The sequence below is a fragment of the Dermochelys coriacea genome, chromosome 8, assembly GCF_009764565.3.
Source record: "Dermochelys coriacea isolate rDerCor1 chromosome 8, rDerCor1.pri.v4, whole genome shotgun sequence".
In the NCBI taxonomy this organism is placed as follows: domain Eukaryota; kingdom Metazoa; phylum Chordata; order Testudines; family Dermochelyidae; genus Dermochelys; species Dermochelys coriacea.
Window position 1 is genome coordinate 50859671 of NC_050075.1, and position 19021 is coordinate 50878691.

At 48.6% G+C, this 19021-nt stretch overlaps 1 protein-coding gene and 1 long non-coding RNA gene across 6 annotated transcripts in view; one reads left to right on the forward strand and one right to left on the reverse strand.

Annotated features, from left to right (window-relative positions):
• Positions 1-19021, reverse strand: part of ASTN1 (astrotactin 1) — a 193926-nt gene that overhangs the window by 149132 nt on the left and 25773 nt on the right. The gene's annotated exons all lie outside the window — the stretch shown is intronic.
• Positions 3415-17235, forward strand: LOC122455475. Its single transcript, XR_006273696.1, has 3 exons — positions 3415-3572; positions 8558-8566; positions 17224-17235. It is a non-coding gene; the product is annotated as an uncharacterized LOC122455475 (long non-coding RNA).

The window sequence follows — 19021 nt, forward strand, 5'->3', positions numbered from 1 at the left end:
GCCCTTTCTTGCCAGCTTCTCTATTCCTCTGGTTGCCTGAGAGGTTCCTGCCGAAGGCCAGCCCAGATGTGCTGCAGTGGAGTCAGCAATCTTGCTGCAGAGCCCAGTAAGATTCCAGTAAGCTAACCATTAAGGATAATAAGGGCCCCTTTTGGGTTGTTTACTTGCTGCTCTGAGCAAGAGGCCCTGTACAGCCTCTCTGCAGCTGTTGGAGGCAGACTGAACTGGCGAAGGCTTCACGAGCATGGCTGCTTTCGCCTGCTCTGACAGGTCTGATATCTGCTTCCAAGGAGCTGCAAGTTGTAATGGATATGCAGACTTTCCCTACTAAGAAGGACCTCAACAGACAAGACAAACAAAGGAAGGGTTACGATTAAGGCTGCAAGTCTGTCACAGAGGTCAGGGATTCCATGACTTTCCCGGACCTCTGCAGCAGCTGTTTGGGTGCGTGGGAGGGGGCTCAGGGCTAGGGGCAGGGAGTTGGGGGTGGGGGAGCTCCCCAGCTCCCACTGGCATGGCCCCCCGGCAGCTCCTAGGCGGCAGAGGGTTGGGGGTCTCCGTACCGCGTGCTGCCTGCCCCCATAGCTCGCATTCGCTGCGGTTCCCAGCCAACGGGAGCTGTGGCAGCCGGCCCTTGAGGCAAGAGCAGTGGAGCCCCTGCCCTGGCCCCTGCCGCCTAGGAGCTGCAGGCACGCGGAGCCAAGTAGGAAGCCCCTGCCAGCCTCCCCCTCGTACCAGCAGAGGTCTTGGGCCACCTCCCCCAGCACCTGCGGTGCCCCCGGACCGCTCCCCTTCCCACAGCGCCCACAGCCCCCCACCCAAGTTTTAGTCAGGGCGGATATTTTTAGTAAAAGTCATGGACAGGCCACGGGCCTGTGAATTTTTGTTTACAGCCCGCGACCTGTCCATGGCTTTTACTAAAAATACCCGTGACTAAAGCATAGCCTTAGTTATGATCCCCAATTTACACAGAGGAGACAGAGGCATTAAGAGACTAGTCCAAGGTCAAACAAGAAGCCTGCATTAAAGCTAGGACCTGAACACCAAGCCCTTAAAGTTAAAGTCAGTACTGTACCCACAAGACCTTCCTTCCTCTCCATGTAATACTCCTACGGCGTGTGGGTGTCTGGGCTGGGGGATACCCCATGGTGGGACTCTGGGAGGTAGGAGGTATCTGGCCCCCATAGCTGGACTTGGGGAGTGGAGGCAGAGAAACAGAACCTGGACTGTTATAGGGGCCTTTAATTCCCTATTCTTGGGGGAATTTTGTGTGCGTGTCTGTATTGTTACACACACAGTTGCTGACAGTTCTTTTGAAATAAAATTACCAAAATAATTAACCACTATATAATCACTCTAGTTTTATTTTGATAAATAAAATATGCAGAATTTTAAAATATTGTGTGCAGAATTTTTAGGCACAGAATTCCCCCAGGAGTAATGTGAAATTGCTACCCACAGGGGAAAAATAAGTGGGACAAGCTAGCTGGTTCACGGACAAAGGGGAAAGGGAGTGTGAGGCATCCTCCGATGTGTGGGTGGGGAGACCCATCCCCTGTTAGCCGCATTTAGGGCTTGGCTACACTTGCGAGTTACAGCGCAATCAAGGAGCCCCAGGCGCCCTAGCTCACTACCCGTCCACACTGGCAAGGCACGTAGAGCGCGCCGACTCCGTGGCTACAGCGCTGCTGGCACTCCACCTTGGCAAGTGGAATAACGTTTGCTGCGCCCTCCCTGGAGTACCGCGGCACCAGTGTAGATGCCCTGGTCCTATAGTGCACTCTGATTGGCCTCCAGAAGTGTCCCACAATGCCTGTTCTAGCCACTCTGGTCATCACTTTGAACTCTTCTGCCCTGCCCTCAGGTGACCAGCCATCAGACCTGCCCTTTAAATTCTGAGAATTTGGAAAATCCCCTTCCTGTTTGCTCAGCCAGGCGTGGAGTGCTCTCCGCGAATCTTTCCAGATGACTATGTCTCCATGCGCCAGGCGATCCCCAGTATGGGACAATGGCGAGATGCTGGACCCCATCAGTGTTTGGGGGAAGGAAGCTGTCCAGTCCCAGCTGCGCTCCAGCCGTAGGAATTATGATACCTTCGGGCAGATATCAAGGGACATGATGGAAAGGGGCCATGACCGGGATGCACTGCAGTGCAGGGTTAAAGTGAAGGAGCTGCGGAATGCCCACCGCAAAGCCTGCGAGGCAAACAGCTGCTTGGTGCTGCCCCTGCGACCTGCCGTTTCTACAGAGCTGGACGTGATACTTGGGGCAGACCCCACCTCCACTACGAGTACCACCATGGACATCTCAGAGGCCAGTGCAACAAGGCGGGAGGAGGAGAAGGAGCAAAGCGGAAGCGAGGGTGCTGAGGCGGAGGAAGACACCCCGGAGTCCCTAGATAGAGGCAGCCAGGAGCTGTTCTCAAGCCAGGAGGAAGGTAGCCAGTCACGGCGGCTGGTGCTTGGGGAAGGACAAACACCAGAGGAGGTTCCCAGTAAGCGGCTTTTATTTTGGGAAGGAAGTTATTCAGTGCGGGCTCTTGGGGCGAGGAGGGTTAGAGCCGTATGCATGCCTAGATGCAGAATAGGGCATTGATGTGCCCTCTCACATCGCGGTAATGTGGTCCTTGTCCCAGTAAGGCTAACTTGTCTGCGCCACTGTACTGTGAGGGGCGGGGGGACCATTGCTGCACACAGGCAACCTGCATATGGGCCAGGGCAGAAGCCGCATTGGAATAGAAGACCCTCCCTTGTTTCCCAGGTCACCCTCAGCAGCGAGATATCTTCCAGGACGAGCTCCTGTGGAAAATGTGGGGACAGTATTCAGTGTAGGGGCCCCCTGCCGCTGTTGGCTCTCCCCAAGGCACAGAAACCCAGAGGACCGTACAACCGTGAAACAATCAGTCACGCTTGACCCTGTGCTTACTCACCATTTTGGGGCTCCTGTGGGTTATGTGCACTTGCTTTGGGATGGGCAAATTATGCTATTGCATGAACTGTGCTTGCCCTTAAGTACGGGGGAATCACTGCTCTATCTGGTGTGATTAATGCTGCCTCTGTTAAGTGTTGCATTTTGCCTTTACAGATGCAACCTTGATATCTCAGTCATCTGCGTTATCACCAGCTGAAAGACTCCAAAGAATCAGAAAGAAGCCACAAAGAAGCAAGGAAGACATGTTGCATGAAAAAATGCAGCATTCAAGTAATGAAAATTGAACAAGTGCAGGAGTGGCAGGACAGTGAAAGGAGGATCCGCCCACAAAATGAGGAGCACCGACACAAAAGCGCAGAGCTCCGGCAGCAAAGCATGTATTGGCTGATAAGCATAATGGAGCGCCAAGCAGACTCGATCCAGGCACTTGTAGCCATGCAGGTGGAACACTACCGTGTCCAAACCCCCCCTGCAGCCCTTGTCCCAAAACTCTTTCCCTTGTGCCCTATGTCACCTCCAAACCACTCTTCCCAACATCTGGGTTCTTACTGCCACCAGCTGCCTCCAACACCTGTAGCTTCACCACCCAGCCCTGAAAACTACGACCCTTAACCACTGCACTCAACCCTCATCACCATGCCGTCCTGAAGTGCAGCACTCATTGCACAGCACTCCAGACAGGAAGACTGAGTATGATAACAGGACATATGTCAATCTGTGATTGAACCATTCACCACACCGCCCCCTTGCCCTTTATTTCCCAAGCAGTTGCATTTCTTTTCAATAAATGAATTTTCTTTTCAATAAATAGATTTTTTGGCTTTGAAAACATTCTTTATTATTGCATAAAGTAAAAGATACCTTCACCCAGGAAAGAAACAGGCACTGCAAGTCAGCATAGCAAACACAGATTCCTACTAACATTGGAACCACTGCACTTCACTCCCGTGCAGGGTGCCAAACATTACTGGTGGCTTTCAGCCTCAAAATTGATCCCTCAAGGCATCCCTAATCCTTGCAGCCCCACGCTGAGCCCCTCTAATAGCCCTGCTCTCTGGCTGATCAAATTCAGCCTCCAGATGCTGAATCTCCGAGTTCCATGCCTGAGTGAATCGTTCACCCTTCCCTTTACAAATGTTATGGAGGGTACAGCACGCAGATAAAACCACGGGGATGCGGTCATCGGCCAGGTGCAGCTTCCCATACAGAGAACGCCAGTGGCCCTTTAAACGGCCAAAAGCACACTCCACAGTCATTCTGCACCAGCTCAGCCTGTTGTTGAACCACTCCTTGCTGCTGTCAAGGCTCCCATGAGCATGGCATTAAAGGATAAGCGGGGTCTCCAAGGATCACAATGGGCATTTCGACTTCCCCTATGGTGATCTTCTGGTCTAGGAAAAGAGTCCCAGCTTGCAGCTTCCTGAATAGGCCAATGTTCCGAAAGATGCACACGTCATGCACCTTTCCAGGCCAGCCTGCGTTCATGTCAATGAAATGCCCATGGTGATCCACAAGTGCCTAGAAAACCATACAGAAGTACCCCTTCCGATTAACGTACTCGGAGGCTAGGTGTGCTGGTGACAGAATTGGAATGTGTGTGCCATCTATCGCCCCTCCGCAGTTAGGGAAACCCATTTGTGCAAAGCCATCCACAATGTCATGCACATTACCTGGAGTCATGGTTCTTCTGAGCAGGATGCAATTAATGGCCCTGAAAACTTGCATCAACACGATTCCAATGGTCGACTTCCCCACTCCAAATCGGTATAGCCACCCGCTTTTCCTCCCTCAGGGTAGCTCTCAATCTCATGTCCTTGCGCTGCAGGGTGGGGGCGAGCTCCTCACACAATCCCATGAAAGTGGCTTTTCTCATCCAAAAGTTCCGCAGCCACTGCTTGTCATCCCAGACTTGCATGACGATGTGATCTCACCACTCAGTGCTTGTTTCCCAAGCCCAAAATTGGCATTCCACAGTGGTGAGCATGTCTGTGAATGCCACAAGCAAACTCGTGTGGCCATATGCGTTATTCGAGTTGATACCATAGTCAGAGCTCTCACCGTCACTTTGGATCAGAAGGAATAACTCGACTGCCAAACATGATATGCTGGCGAGACTCGTCAGCATACTCCTCAGCAGTTCAGGCTCCATTCCCGCAGACCAAAAGGGAAGACAGAGCGCGCAGTACAAAAAACTGTTGAAAGATGGCGCCAAACGTGGTCAGAAGCACATGGATTGCTGGGATGCGAACTGATGCATCATGGGGTATTGGGACAGGACCCAGAATGTCCTGCATCTCCCACCCCCTTCCCACAAGCCACAGCAGCAGAATGGTAAGAGGTGCTCTGTGGGATAGCTGCCCATAATGCACTGCTCCCAATGCTGCTGCAAGTGCCGCAAACGTGGCCACGCCAGTGCACTTGTTCCTGTCAGTGTGGACAGACCGCAGCGCTTTCCCTACTGCACTCTCTGAAGGCGGGTTTAACTCAAAGCGCTCTACAACTGCAAGTGTAGCCATCCCCTTAGACTGTCCAGTGTTGGGGAATCCTGAACCTGCCTCAACTCAGCAGAATCAGAGGGAGTTGAGACCCAGTCTACAGGAGTTCATCACAACCCAGTGGCTTCTCTTTGTAGGTTTTCCCTTCTCTTTGGCTTTTTGCCCCCTACCATTCATTTCCCCTCTTCCTCCCTTCACTGCGCCTTGCTCATTCCTGGGCTGCATTATCGCCAAGGGCACCTTTTCTGCTCGAGGTCAAACCAACTTGGAAGGCCAAATTCTGGACGTTGCTGCTTTGTCATATAGGCATTTGCAAAGCCTGATGCGCTGCAGCAACTTTTGAACTCATGCTAAAGCACTGCACAGGGACGGATATTGTCTGCAGCTTGAAGTGGATTTGAGTACAACAGGGGACTGTTGTAGCTTCAAAGAGAGCTAGAGAGAATGCAGCATTCACATAAACAACAGCTATTGGAAGGAAACCTCCCTTTTGTCTCTCAGCTGGCAGGAATTGTTTTTCAAGCAAGGGAGGGGAAAAGTGGGGGGGGGGGGGAGAGGATATTCCTAGAGGACTACATCTTTTGCACAGACCAACATGCAGATCACATGACGGATGCTTTGGACAACCTGACCTTGAGACAACTTTGGGAGGCTATGTCTACACGAGCACTTTTGTTCATCGGAGCATGAAAAAACAAACAAACAAAAACAAAAACAAAAAAAAACCAAAAACACCCAACTGAGCTCTCTTCCACTGGCATATAGCAGTTACACGGGAGATCTTACAGCAGTACAGCTGTGCCACTGTAAGGCCTATAGTGTAGACATAGCCTGAAAGAGATAGAAAAGGAGATCTGATCTGTGTGACCAGGGAAATAATGTTTTCCCATTCTACCTCATTTAATCAGCACTGTTTTGACACAACTGAAGGGAACAAAGGCCTACCATTAACGGAAGGGAGCAAACACCAAAGCGGTGGTACCAAGAGGGTAGAACTGGGACTAATCAAATTAAATGTAGATCATCCTGCAGCAGAAGCTGCCTGGCAGTGAGATTCATTAGGCTGTGGAATAGTCCCTCAGGAGGAGTGGTGGGAGTCCCATTGCTTGGGACTCACCCCACATTACAATTGTACCTACAGTTGGGTTCCCAAGCTAGCTTGGATACAGTCCACAGCCAAGATTCCACTTCCACAACAAATTGGTGTTGTGTGGTGATCAAATCAGCAAACAACTGTTGTATGCGAATCCCCTAAGCTCTTTGCATTTATAGTGTGGATGGGCCCTAAAACTCCACTAGATAGAGCACTGGGAAGTCTACAGTAGGGAATAATTCTGCCCTCACAGAGGATGAGCTGGGGAACTTAACAGGACTTTTTCCATGCTAGTTTCAATTTCTGTGAATTAAGGGCTGCTGCTCTCTTCTATGGAAACAGAAAGATCTCCCAGGATTCCTTCCCTTTCTCCTAATGGCCTGGGGCCTTTTAACCATGGAATGAGAAACCCCTAATCCAGCCTGGCCCTACCAACCATAAGACAGCAAAGTGCCTCTTATTTACACATCCCTCATACAGCTCTACCATTCCCTGTCGTACCTTCCTTCTCCCTTTTAAAAGCCTGCATTTGTCATTCCTTACCTTCCACCTCATTTTTCTCTCTCTCCTTTTTCTTCTACCCATCACTCCTCCCACCCTGCACTCTCTCTACCTCTCCAGCCTGCTGTTCCTTCTCTTTCACTTCCATCCCTGGGAGGTGCCTGGCTCCAAACTGAAACTGACTCTAGTGTGGTCAGGCTGAAGCCCCGCAGCAGATAGCTGGGGCAGGATCCCTACCCCTGATGCCCTAGCTGTCAGTTACCTGACATTAGCTTTCTGCATTTCAAGAGGCAAAGGGACAAGTACGGAGGTGATGCAAACAGTGGTGTAACCTTGCAACCTACCTGAACCCTTGTGAGAAGAAGAACAGGGGGCCTGGTATTAAGAAGCTAGACGTTAAAGAAGGGCTGACCTACTTTTCTTACATCCTCTTGGAATTTGTTACCTTTGCTATCCACCTCCCTTCTAGCTCCTAGATCTGCAAGTAACACGATGCTGGACTCCCGTAAGATTCAGTGGGACAAATTCAGAGGTGATGTGTAAGTTAATCAATAAGAGAGTGTGAGTTTAAATCTAACAGAGTCTGAAGCATAAGGGTCAAATGCTACCAGAACAGAATCACTGTTGCTAGAAACCAGGCAAGAGAACCTGAGCATTCACTCCCTGACCTCTGAAAATCCTCCGTTAACAGGAAAGCTAAATGGGAAAATGAACTGATTACAGATAAGACAACACAATAAAGGGCACACATTTGGGGGTATTTTCACACCGTCTGTATGTGTTAAACTGTGGTTTGGACATCCAGAAATTGACTGTTCAACCAACCTCTAAATCCTCAGCATTCAAAGTTTTTACTAGTGTGACAAAGTTCCTCCTCTGCCTTGGTGGGTCCTGTGCTTATTGGCAGATTTGCTCATCTCAGAGGTTCACGGCAGCCCGCAGTTTGGCCACTTTCGTGGCTCAAATCTGCCGTTCACGCAGATTTCCCCATGCTGGCCAGTGATGAGGCTAAGGAAGAAGAACAATCCCCGCAGTCTCTGCTGATCCACTTAGTGGATTGGGGAATAGGTCAGAGACCTTCCCCTCTGGTGGAACTCACAGTCCAGTTCAACTCCTCCAGTATCAAGTAGGGAGTTGGGGGATGGGGGAACCCGGGCCTGCCCTCTACTCTGGGTTCCAGCCCAGGGCCCTGTGGATTGCAGCTGTCTACAGTGGCTCCTGTAACAGCTGCATGACAGCTACAACTCCCTGGGCTACTTTCCCATGGCCTCCTCCCAACACCTTCTTTATTCTCACCACAGGACCTTCCTCCTGATGTCTGATAATGCTTGTACTTCTCAGTCTTCCAGTAGTACACCTTCTCACTCTCAGTTTCTTGTGCCTCTTGCTCCCAGCTCCTCGCACACACCACAAACTGAAGAGAGCTCCTTTTTAAAAACCAGATGCCCTGATTAGCCTGCCCTAATTGATTCTAGCAGCTTCTTGATTGTCTGCAGGTGTTCTAATCAGTCTGTCTGCCTTAATTGTTTCCAGAAAGTTCCTGATTGTTCTGGAACCTTCCCTGTTACCTTACCCAGGGAAAGAGACCTACTTAAACTGGGGCTAATATATCTGCCTTCTATCACACTCCTGTAGCCATCTGGCCTGACCCTGTCACACTAGTCAATGTGAATTACCAAAAAAGATTGTTTGCTGAAAAACCTGAAACTGCTGTGATTGGAGTTTATGCTAAGCAAATCATACGAGTGAAAATAGGTCCCTTTTTAAATGAAAACTCCAGTTTACACATTTTGAATCTCACAATGTGAAATTTCATTCAGATGGATGAAGGGGACATGAGGGTGTAAATCATTTTGCCTATTTTAATGCAAAACCAGTCATTTCACAAAAACAGCAAGATGCAAGAGCAAGATGTCACCCAAAACCAAAAGTTACTGAACATTCTGGAGAAATTTCATGAAAGTCCCCCTCTCCCTCCAAGGTTTTGATAAGGTTACCCATCACCATGGCCTCTGGCCTTCTGCACACCAGTCATACCATTTAGGGAACCAGAAAGACCAGCCTTGGATCAGATTTTCAAGGGTTCCATAAGTCAGCAGCTCCTATTAAAGCCAAAAACCCCAAGGAGACTCCTCACTCAACCCCCTTCCAATTGAGCACAATTGCAAGCTGTTGCAGGCTCAGCACATGTGAAAATCTGGCCTCAGTTGCAGACGCTGATCCCTTCTGAAAACTCTGGCGGCGTGGCTAAGGGAATCGATGTCAGAACAGAGAGCCCTTGTTCTGAAGGAGCTGTTTTGGCTAGAGATTTGGCCTGACTACAGCTATCGGTGTATCTACACTAGACACACCACTGGTTGGAATCAGGGTGCAGAGAAGGCATAAAAGTCACTGACCCCCCATTTCCTTTGGTTGCCATGAAATGAGGTTTGGGTTGTTTTGTTTTGTTTTTTTAAAAAAAGTTTAAGTTTTCCATTTGGTTCTAGACAGACAACTCTGGAGACTGAAACAACTAATACCAATTCAGCCGTGGGTGTCTTGCAAACCTATCCAACAGCAACTGGACTAAGCCCCTCCAACAGATCTCAGAGAATAGTCTCTCTTGACATAGACTGGATTTGAACCAGAAATCTCTGGTGGAGAAGTTCCATCATTCAGCATCGGTTCACTGGGTCACTCAGTCCCACCAGCCCTTGCACGTGTTTACCCATGGGACAAACACAGAGGCAACAGCAGTGCCCGCTTCCCCACACTAAAGTCACACTTGTGCCATGATGCTCCTCTCCAACTGTCACAGAGAAGGTCAGACTTCAGGCAGAAGCAGCAGATGGATTCTTCTAAACCCAGGCCAATCAGGAACCTGTTTTCATGCAAATGGTACAAGTAAGTAGAGTGAAGAAGACAGACTGTCTTCTGCCAAACAGGTGGGTCAGTGTGAGGAATCTTGAGAAGAAACTGTGGAGAGATGCCACTAGGTATGACAAAGCATGACAGCTATAACCTTGGTACTAAGCATTGTTTAGCATACGGATGGAATACATACACGAAAACGCACTAGGAAGGGAAAGAACTAGCAGCTTGATCAAAGCAAGCCTGCGAGTCAGCATGCCCAAAGTGCCACCCCATTCCAGAATGCACTGGGCTACACGGAACACCTGGGATGAACCTTAGTTCAGTTCTTTCAAAGTCACTGGGTCAGATCTGCCATGGTGCTGAGCACCTACCATTCCCACTGAGGTTAACAGGATTGTTAACAGGTTGTTCAGTATATTTTAAGATTTGGGGCTCATTGTGGAACACAAAGGGGATCCTAACTGGGCATTGCAGAGAGGCTATGACAGAGGACGGGAGAGAGACAAGCTCACACAGCATCATGAATCTGAAGTAGCCAAGCACAGCCAGCATCAAGCAACAGGCTGGACCAAGGTGGCTCTGCCCCTCAGTGTGGCTCAGGGCAGCTAATTCTGCTTAAGACCAGAGATTCCTTTGTGCATGCAGATATGTAGAGGAGCTGCTAAAGCAGTGGTCTCCAAACTGTGATCCATGGACCACCAATGGCAGCAAAGCACTTGCTAGTGATCTGCAGATAGAGGAGCCAGCATCATGTGACCAGCCAGCTATCTTCAGCTGCTAAACATGCATTGAAAGAAACTAATTATACATGAAATACCTCCCTAATGTTACTTGTCCATGCAAGCAATTGCTGTGGTTATCCAGTGGTACAGAATCACAGAAATGCATGGCTGGATAGGACCTCAAGAGGTCATCTAGTCCATCCTCCAGCAATGAGGCAGGACCTAGTATACCTAGACCATCCCTAGCAGGTGTTTGTCTAAAAACCTCCAAGGATGGGGATCCCACAATCTCCCTAGGTAACCTGTTCCAGTACTTAACTATCATTAAAATTACAAAGTTATTCCTAATATTCAACCTAAATCTCCTTTGTTGCAAACTAAGCCAATTACTTCTTGTCCTACCCTTGATTGACATGGACAACAATCAATCACCATCCTCTTTACGATGACTGGCAGAATTACATCCCTCCTCAGCCTTCTCTTCTCTAGACTAAACGTGCCCAATTCTTTCAACCATTCCTCATAGATCCTGTTTTCTTAGCTTCTTATTTTTTGTGCTCTTCTCTAAACTCCCTCCAGTTCGTCTACATCTTTCTTAAACTACAGCAGCCAGAACTGGACACAATACTCCAGCTGAGGCCTCACCAGAGTCGAGCAGAGTGGAGCAATTGCCTCCTGTATCTTACAGACAACACTCCTGTATGCTTCGCAGTGGCAGGGGAGATGCCAATGCTCCATGGGCATAAGCCAACCTCTATCTACTGGGAGTTAGAAGGAAACTTCCCTTAGGGCACATTACCTATTGCAGGGTCCTTTCTCTGAAACACCAAAGGTGCTGGCCACTGACAGGACACTGTTCTAGGTGGACCACAGGTCTGAAGCACCCATGGGTCTGATCCAGGATGACAATCTGTGTCCACAAAACAATTTCTCTATTAAGACGTGCCCCACACAAAAGAAAACTGTGAGCCCTCCGTAGCTGCAGCCCCGACAGCCGCATGCAAACACTGTCGATGGTTTGTTTTTTTATGTTTCTGTTTGGAGACATCATAACATGAAATGTGATCCCCTTCCACTTTCTGGGTCAGCAGTCCCATCTCCTGAGCCCTGCTGTCACTGCCTGGCAATCTGGAAGCTGGTTACTAGGGGAACATGTTACTGGAGAAGGAATCAAGTTTAATGTATGGACCTTTCCCTGAGTTGAATGGCAAGATAGGTTTAGTTTTTGGAAATGACTAAAGGCAGCGGAGGAGGGGAGATAGGGTGCTCTCAGAGGCATTCATGCACCACTGGGAAGGGTTTAGTCTTATAGCATGGGAGGCCTGGGTGACCCACACAGATCCTCTGAATTTAATGCAAGGCCATGAGGTTTGCAGCCCTCCAAGTGCTTGCCCTGGCACTCCACTAGCTGTGCCTAGGGTTAGGTGGAGCTAAGAGTGAAGAACAGTACACCACTCCCCTCTCGCTGGGGAAAGACCAGTTTGCCAAGTGAGGCAACAACGCTTTCTTCCCCTTCCCCTCCTTGGCCACGGCAGGGGACAGCAGGCACAGGAAAGTGGCTAGGGAGGGACATGTGCATGGATCAGGACTCCGGGAAGACACTCAGCACAGCTGCCCCAGAACCATCAAGCCAGCTGTTCCATGGTGTTCTTACTGCGGACCATGTGTTCTGGTCTATCGTTTGTGTTGTCACTGATACAGCAGGGCTGGGCAGCCTAGCAACACCAATGCCACAGAGATCCAAGCCCATTGATGTCAGTGGGAGTTTTCCCATCGTCTTGCTGGGTCGATAACTCTGTCCTGCATTCCTACCTCCCACCCTTGTACTTAATCTCCACTGATGGAGGTGTCTCCTCCTGCCCGAGACAAAAGGGATGGATTAGCCCTTGGAGGTGATTTAAGCACAAACAGGTGTCAAAACAAGTTCTGCAAAATCCCTCCACTATATTCCCATGAGCAGCTCCAGAGACTGAAATGCCTCAAGCACTCTCCATCTCCCAGCACTGCAGTTAGCAGGTTACTTGCGTGTTTCACTATTCTACCTGCTCAGAGAAAATGGGAGCAGACAGGCAGAGCAGAAGGATCTACAAGGACTGTCTATACACCCACATACCAAACACAAAGCTGGCACATCCAATTTTAGGCCTAGCAGCCTTGGCAATCTCCCAACCCACTTTAAACCAATAGAAGCAGCAACACTGAGCTCTGACATTGAGCCTCTGACCTTAAGTCATTTCTAATATTGCAGAGATCTCTAAACATCGAGGGTTCAGATTTTCTAAAGAGTGGCTTTCTTTCTGCAGGAGCAATTTGTGTCCATAATTTTGCACCCACCCTGAATTTGAGGCCACATATTGGGGTTTATTGTAAGAAGCAAAAGTACTCAGAGTCCCACCAAATTTATTTTGCAGGCACAAAATTACTAGCTCAAACAGCCAACAATTTCTCCTACAAATGGCAGCCAGAGCCTGTGCCCAAAATTTAGGCCTGGATGGTTAGAAAGATGGTCCGAGCACAGGTCTGGAAAACAGGCATCGTTCCATTTGAATTCTGGTTCTGACACCAGTTCATCCCTGAACCCTTTTGTGCCAGAGCATCTCTAGCTGTAAAATGGGCATGAAAATGAACCCCTGCCTCACACGGCTGCTGTGAAGATTAGCTAATGTCTGGAAAGCGCTTGGAGTATGAAACACGGGATGGAAGCAGAAAACACAGTATTACTCTTGCATATTAGATTTGCAAACACCCATCATAGGGTTGGACTCACTAGGTGAGATTCTATGGCATGTGTTATGCAGGAGCTCAGACCAGAAGAACACACTGCTCCCTTTTGGCCTTAAAAATCTATGAAATATTTCAGATTCCTATCAGTTAGACCCAGAAAAGACCTATTAGCTAATCCTGCCATCCCCCCTAAGGCTAAGACTGCTCCCTCCAGCACATTCTTCAGAGCTTTATCTTGTTGTCTTTGAAACTATGCATGTGACAGGAAACTCCACCTCTTCCTCTGGGACACTCCACCGTACCATCCATCCTGGCATTTTTCCTCCCCTTCCATTTGGCTTTGCTCTGCCTCTACCCAGAGAGGGCTGCAAAGACAACTGGCAGAAGAGACAAAACCCATACGAAGGCTGGTGTGATTGGTGGAGCAGAAAGCGTGAGGGGTCAGAAATTAGGCAAGGACTGCATGATGAAGGGCCTTGAAAGCAAGAGCAAGAAGTCTGCCTTTCACATCAGATGCAATGTGGAACCAGCACTGATGATTTGGACAGCAGCACTTTGATTGCACTGGAGGGCACGAAGTTAGCAACAGTAAACATCAAGGAAGTTTATTAATCTACCTCGGAAGGATAGAGATGAGCTGACCCAATCAGGATCCAAACCTGGGGCTCGAGAAACACACCCACTCACTTCCCATTGCTGAATGGGAAATTTCCCCTGCTGAGTGCCGTCTCAGGCGGGAGTCTGGGTTATTTAAAACAAAACAGAAGCGTTGAGTCCTTGTGTTCTGAAGAAAGCACTGGCCAGATCCTCAGCTGCTGTAAATGTAGCTGTGCCAATTTACACCAGCTGAGAATCTGGTTCCCTAAGTCTGTACACAAACAGCTTGAAACAGAGAGAGGGCTCAAATTGCCCCACTTCATCTCGGCTGGATATGAAGTCTGAAATTCTGCCTGTCACTCAGGCCCCGCCTACTCTGGAATCAGGGGACCCAAATATGACTGTACTAGTTCCAGCACAGCTATCAGTGGCGTACAGCAGATGAGACTTAACCATGCATGTCTCACAGCCAGGTCAAACGCTTGTGCGGTCCAAGATCCAAGCTGTAGTGTAGACGGGAGCTACCTGTAACCATTCCAAAGCCACTAGCCACTTTTGGCCTTTGAGGTGTCACGAGCTGGGGACTCCCAAAGGGAGACACTAAAAATCACTCAGCACCTGTGAAAATTTAGACCGACAGCTTTTAACAGGGTCCCCCAAGCATTAGAGTTGTAACGTAGCCAGGGCCTCATTGCCACTGAGATTCACTCCATTTGCCCAGAGCTTCCACAAATTTCAACTATTTCCCCTACCCTAAAACTTGCCCAAGGTTTGAGAACTTGACCTGAGTTAGGCAACTAGCATGCTAAGCCCACTGCCAATAACCCAAACCAATACTGTCTCATTGTTTCCTTGAACTCCCACGTCTGTCTGTTTATATTCATCTGTTGTCTCGTTTTACACCAAGAGTGTCAGCTCTTTGGGTCAGGGACAGCATCCACCATACTGTGACAGGTTGGATCACAGAAACCCCCTTGGGACTGCCACCTGATGTGCCAAGACTACTTCTGCTCCTGCTTTCCTGCCCTGTCAGCTTAGGACTTCAGTGCCTTGCCTGGTTTGAGCCAGACCTGCTAGCCTGCTTCAAACCCAGACCCAAGTCTGAACTACGCCCCCTAATAGCTGTAGACTTAACTGAAAGCAGCTTACAGAAGTGTTCCTGTCTTTAACACTCGGATGCCCAACCCTAAATAAATCCGTTTTACCCTGTATAAAGCTTATACAGGGTAAACTCATAAATTGTTCGCCTTCTATAACACTGATAGAGAGGTATGCACAGCTGCCCCCCCTCACCCCCCACGGTATTAATGCATACTCTGAGTTAATTAATAAGTGATTTTATTAAATACCAAAAGTAGGATTTAAGTGTTTCCAAGTATTAATAGACAGAACAAAGTGAATTACCAAGCAAAATAAAAATCACACACACAAGTCCAAGTCTAGTACAGTAATAAAAACTGAATACAGATGTAATCTCACCCTTAGAGATGTTTCAATAAAAGTTTCTTTCACAGACTGGACACCTTCCTAGTCTGGGCACAATCCTTTCCCCTGGTACAGCCCTTGTTCCAGCTCAGGTGGTAGCTAGGGGATTCCTCATGATGGCCTCTCTTTGGTCTGTTCCACCCACTTATATATCTTTTGCATAAGGTGGGAATCCTTTTGTCCCTCTGGGTTCCCACCCCTCCTTCTCAATGGAAAAACACCAGGTTAAAGATGGATTCCAGTTCAGGTGACATGATCACATGTCCTGCGAGACCCAAGCCTTCATTCCTGCCAGCCTGACTCACAGGAAGGCCTGCCTGCAAACAGAGCTATCCACAGTCAATTGTCCTAATTGATGGGAGCCATCAAGATTCCAAACCACCATTAATGGCCCACACTTTGCCTAATTACAATAGGGCCTAAGAGTTATGTTTCATATTTCTAGTTTCAGATACAAGAGTGATATATTTATACAAACAGGATGACCACATCAGTAGATAAGCTTTATAATGATACCTTACAAGAGACCTTTTGCATGAAGCATATTTTAGTTACATTATATTCACACTCATCAGCATACTTTCATAAAATCATATAGAGTGCATCACACATATCAGGGTCCTGCTCCTAGGTGTGATGGTAATTCAAGTAATTAATTGTAATAACCAAGTCAGATATATCTTCTGGCAAGTGACTGACCGTGTGATCTGCCAAGGTTTGATCTAACTATTTCCAACCTGATGTGTAGGCCGCTATGCTATCCCCTCCGGTAGCGATGCCTTTATGTAGAGTCACTAAGCCGGTTTTCAGTCCACGTGACAGTGCCCAGATCAAAGCCAAGTTCAATTAATTTCTCTAATAAAATTTTGAGAGCCATTATTTCAGGAGCTTTTCTATAGTCCAAAATTCCATTAGTCGTGCTCATTTAGTAATTCAATCCATCAAAAACACAAAACACAAAACAATCAAGTTACTTGGGCATAATTCAGCCTTGTTAGTTTCTAGTTACATAAAGATTTCTTCTTAATATTTGTTCCATTATTTTGCTATCATGTAACTACAGCTTTTTGCAAGTACAACAAAGTTAGCATAAAAGCGATGCCATGGTCTTGCTGGAAAGGCACTAGGCCAACAGAGAGCTGGGGTCAATTTCATACATGTCACAGGTTTCAGAGTAGCAGCCGTGTTAGTCTGTATTCGCAAAAAGAAAAGGAGTACGTGTGGCACCTTAGAGACTAACAAATTTATTAGAGCATAAGCTTTCGTGAGCTACAGCTCACTTCATCGGATGCATGGATACATGTCACAGACTCCCTCCCTTTGGGACCTTGGGCAAGTCACTTAATATGGGGTTTTCAAAAGCACTCAGCATGCCCTTTCGAAGGCAACAGAAGCAGAGTTAGGCCCACATGCCACACTTTGTAAGCTGTAAAAACTCTTTGGGTTAGACAGTTTATACAGTACCTGGAACAATGTGGACAGAAGCTTGGTTGGGGCATGTAGGCACGATACAAATAATTAAACAGTAATTAAAAGGAGTGACTTTCCACTCAGACCAGCTTCATCCAGATGCTGCTCCATGCAGAAGATGGCTGTCTTTTTGGCAGCACCAAGTTCAAGTGCCGTCTACAAACCCTTAGGCTATGTCTACACTGCAGTGTAAGCATAGGGTTCGAACTCAGGCTCAAACCTAGCCCCCTTCTGTCTACACACAAATCTCATTAACCCAGGGCTCAGACCAAGGGTCACAGGACCTCGTGGGGTGGTGGGTCCGAGCCTGAGTCAAGCCAGGACCCAGGGTTCAAGCCCTATTGCTTTGCAGTATAGACATCCCCACTAAACTCATGCTCTGGGAGCCCACCAGAAGTATCTCACAAGCCAACTTTCTTTGTCCTCTGGACATTCAAGTTCCATGGACAGTCAAGTTTTCCCAAACTGCACCATGAACAAAGAGCTAGAGTGGCCACATTTTGGGAGGGAGCTAGGAAGCCTGGATTATGGGTGGCTTAATGCAGTGTGGATGCTGGAACCCCATATTGGGACCCAGAGTTCAACAATTCCTAGCCTGGGGTTACAAATGAGTATAGATGCTCAAGTCCTAGGTTAACAAACCCAAGGTCTGCTAAATGGAGTTCTACTAACCCTGGGCTTACACTGCAGTGTAGACATACCCCTAGGTCCCAGTAATGTGCAGGATGCATGTACGCATGAGGTCAAATTCAGATACGGTGTATGTGAACGTAACTCCATCGGACTCAGCGAATGAACAAATCTACAGGAGCATCTGGTCATCTTTTCACAGACCCAGGATGAGTTAAAAAGAGAGAGAGTTTCCAATGTAATTCCCATCACATCTGTGGCTTTAGCACTATCCGTTGTACTTTTCTACCCGTGGTCAATCTTTGCATGCCATACAAAACATCTGGGGCCAAACTCAACCATGGAGTGAGCAGTTTCAACTCCAGCGAAGTCAAAAGAAATGCACCAACTTGCACCAGGGCTCAATTTGGCCTGTGGAGTTTAGTTTTAAGGTGATTGCTCCAACTGCAGTACTGTGCCTGTGTATTGCTATGCGGAGGAAAACAAACCGCTGAGCTGGTAGCACAGCTTTCTGGGACAGTGCGGTGCTCCCGGTCCTGCAGAAAGAAATACAGAGAGTCCTCTAGGAGCACTGGTCTTGAAAGAGGCCTCATGACATGCTCAGGGCTGGAGTCTTCATTGTCCTGCACTTTGCACAGTAATTTGCACCTTGCAAAGTCAGTGTAAATCACTCCCGGGTCAGAATGGCAACATCTTAGGGTAGGTCTACACACCGAGCTGGGAGGTGCAATTCCCAGCAGGTTCGAGCAGACAACGCGGTGCTAGCACCGATCACGCCAGCATGCTAGGAAAAGACCGCAGCTGCCATGGCATGAGCGGAGGGAAGGGCTAGACGCCCAGGGCACGTACCTAGCATTTCAGACAGGACCATACTCATGCCGGCCAGCCCCTTTCACTGCTCATGTCACCGCGGCTACACTCTGTTTCTAGTGCACTCACTCAGAGCTAGCACGGGGATGACTCCTCACGCCGGAAGTTATACCCCAGCTCAACAGGCAGACATGCCCTCATGCCCACCACGCGCTCAGCTGGCACCAGTGTTGGGACGCTGCAAGGTGCAGGGCCCTGGCGAAGGGGAAATGGCACTGCATCATGCTGAGAAAAGGAGTACTTGTGGCACCTTAGTCCACTCTATACAGCTAAATTCAGTGCCTTGCATAATGACAGGTTTCAGAGTAGCAGCCGTGTTGGTCTGTATTCGCAAAAAGAAAAGGAGTACTTGTGGCTCCTTTTCTTTTTGCGAATACAGACTAACACGGCTGCTACTCTGAAACCTGTCATCATGCTGAGCAATGCTGTCTCATGGTGGTTTCCCCCCGGCTGCGTGTCTACACCCACCCGATCAGTGCTCTAACCTCAAGGGGACTTGAGGGGAGGGATGGATAGGGCCCCTTACTATTTTAGGGGCTACCCCAATTCTGACATATTCAAAGGTGCCAGGGGACAGTGTTTCAGCCCCCTTGCTTCTTCCTGTGCAGACAGCAGCAGGGCCAGGACTGCAGGGAGAACAGCAGCAGCAG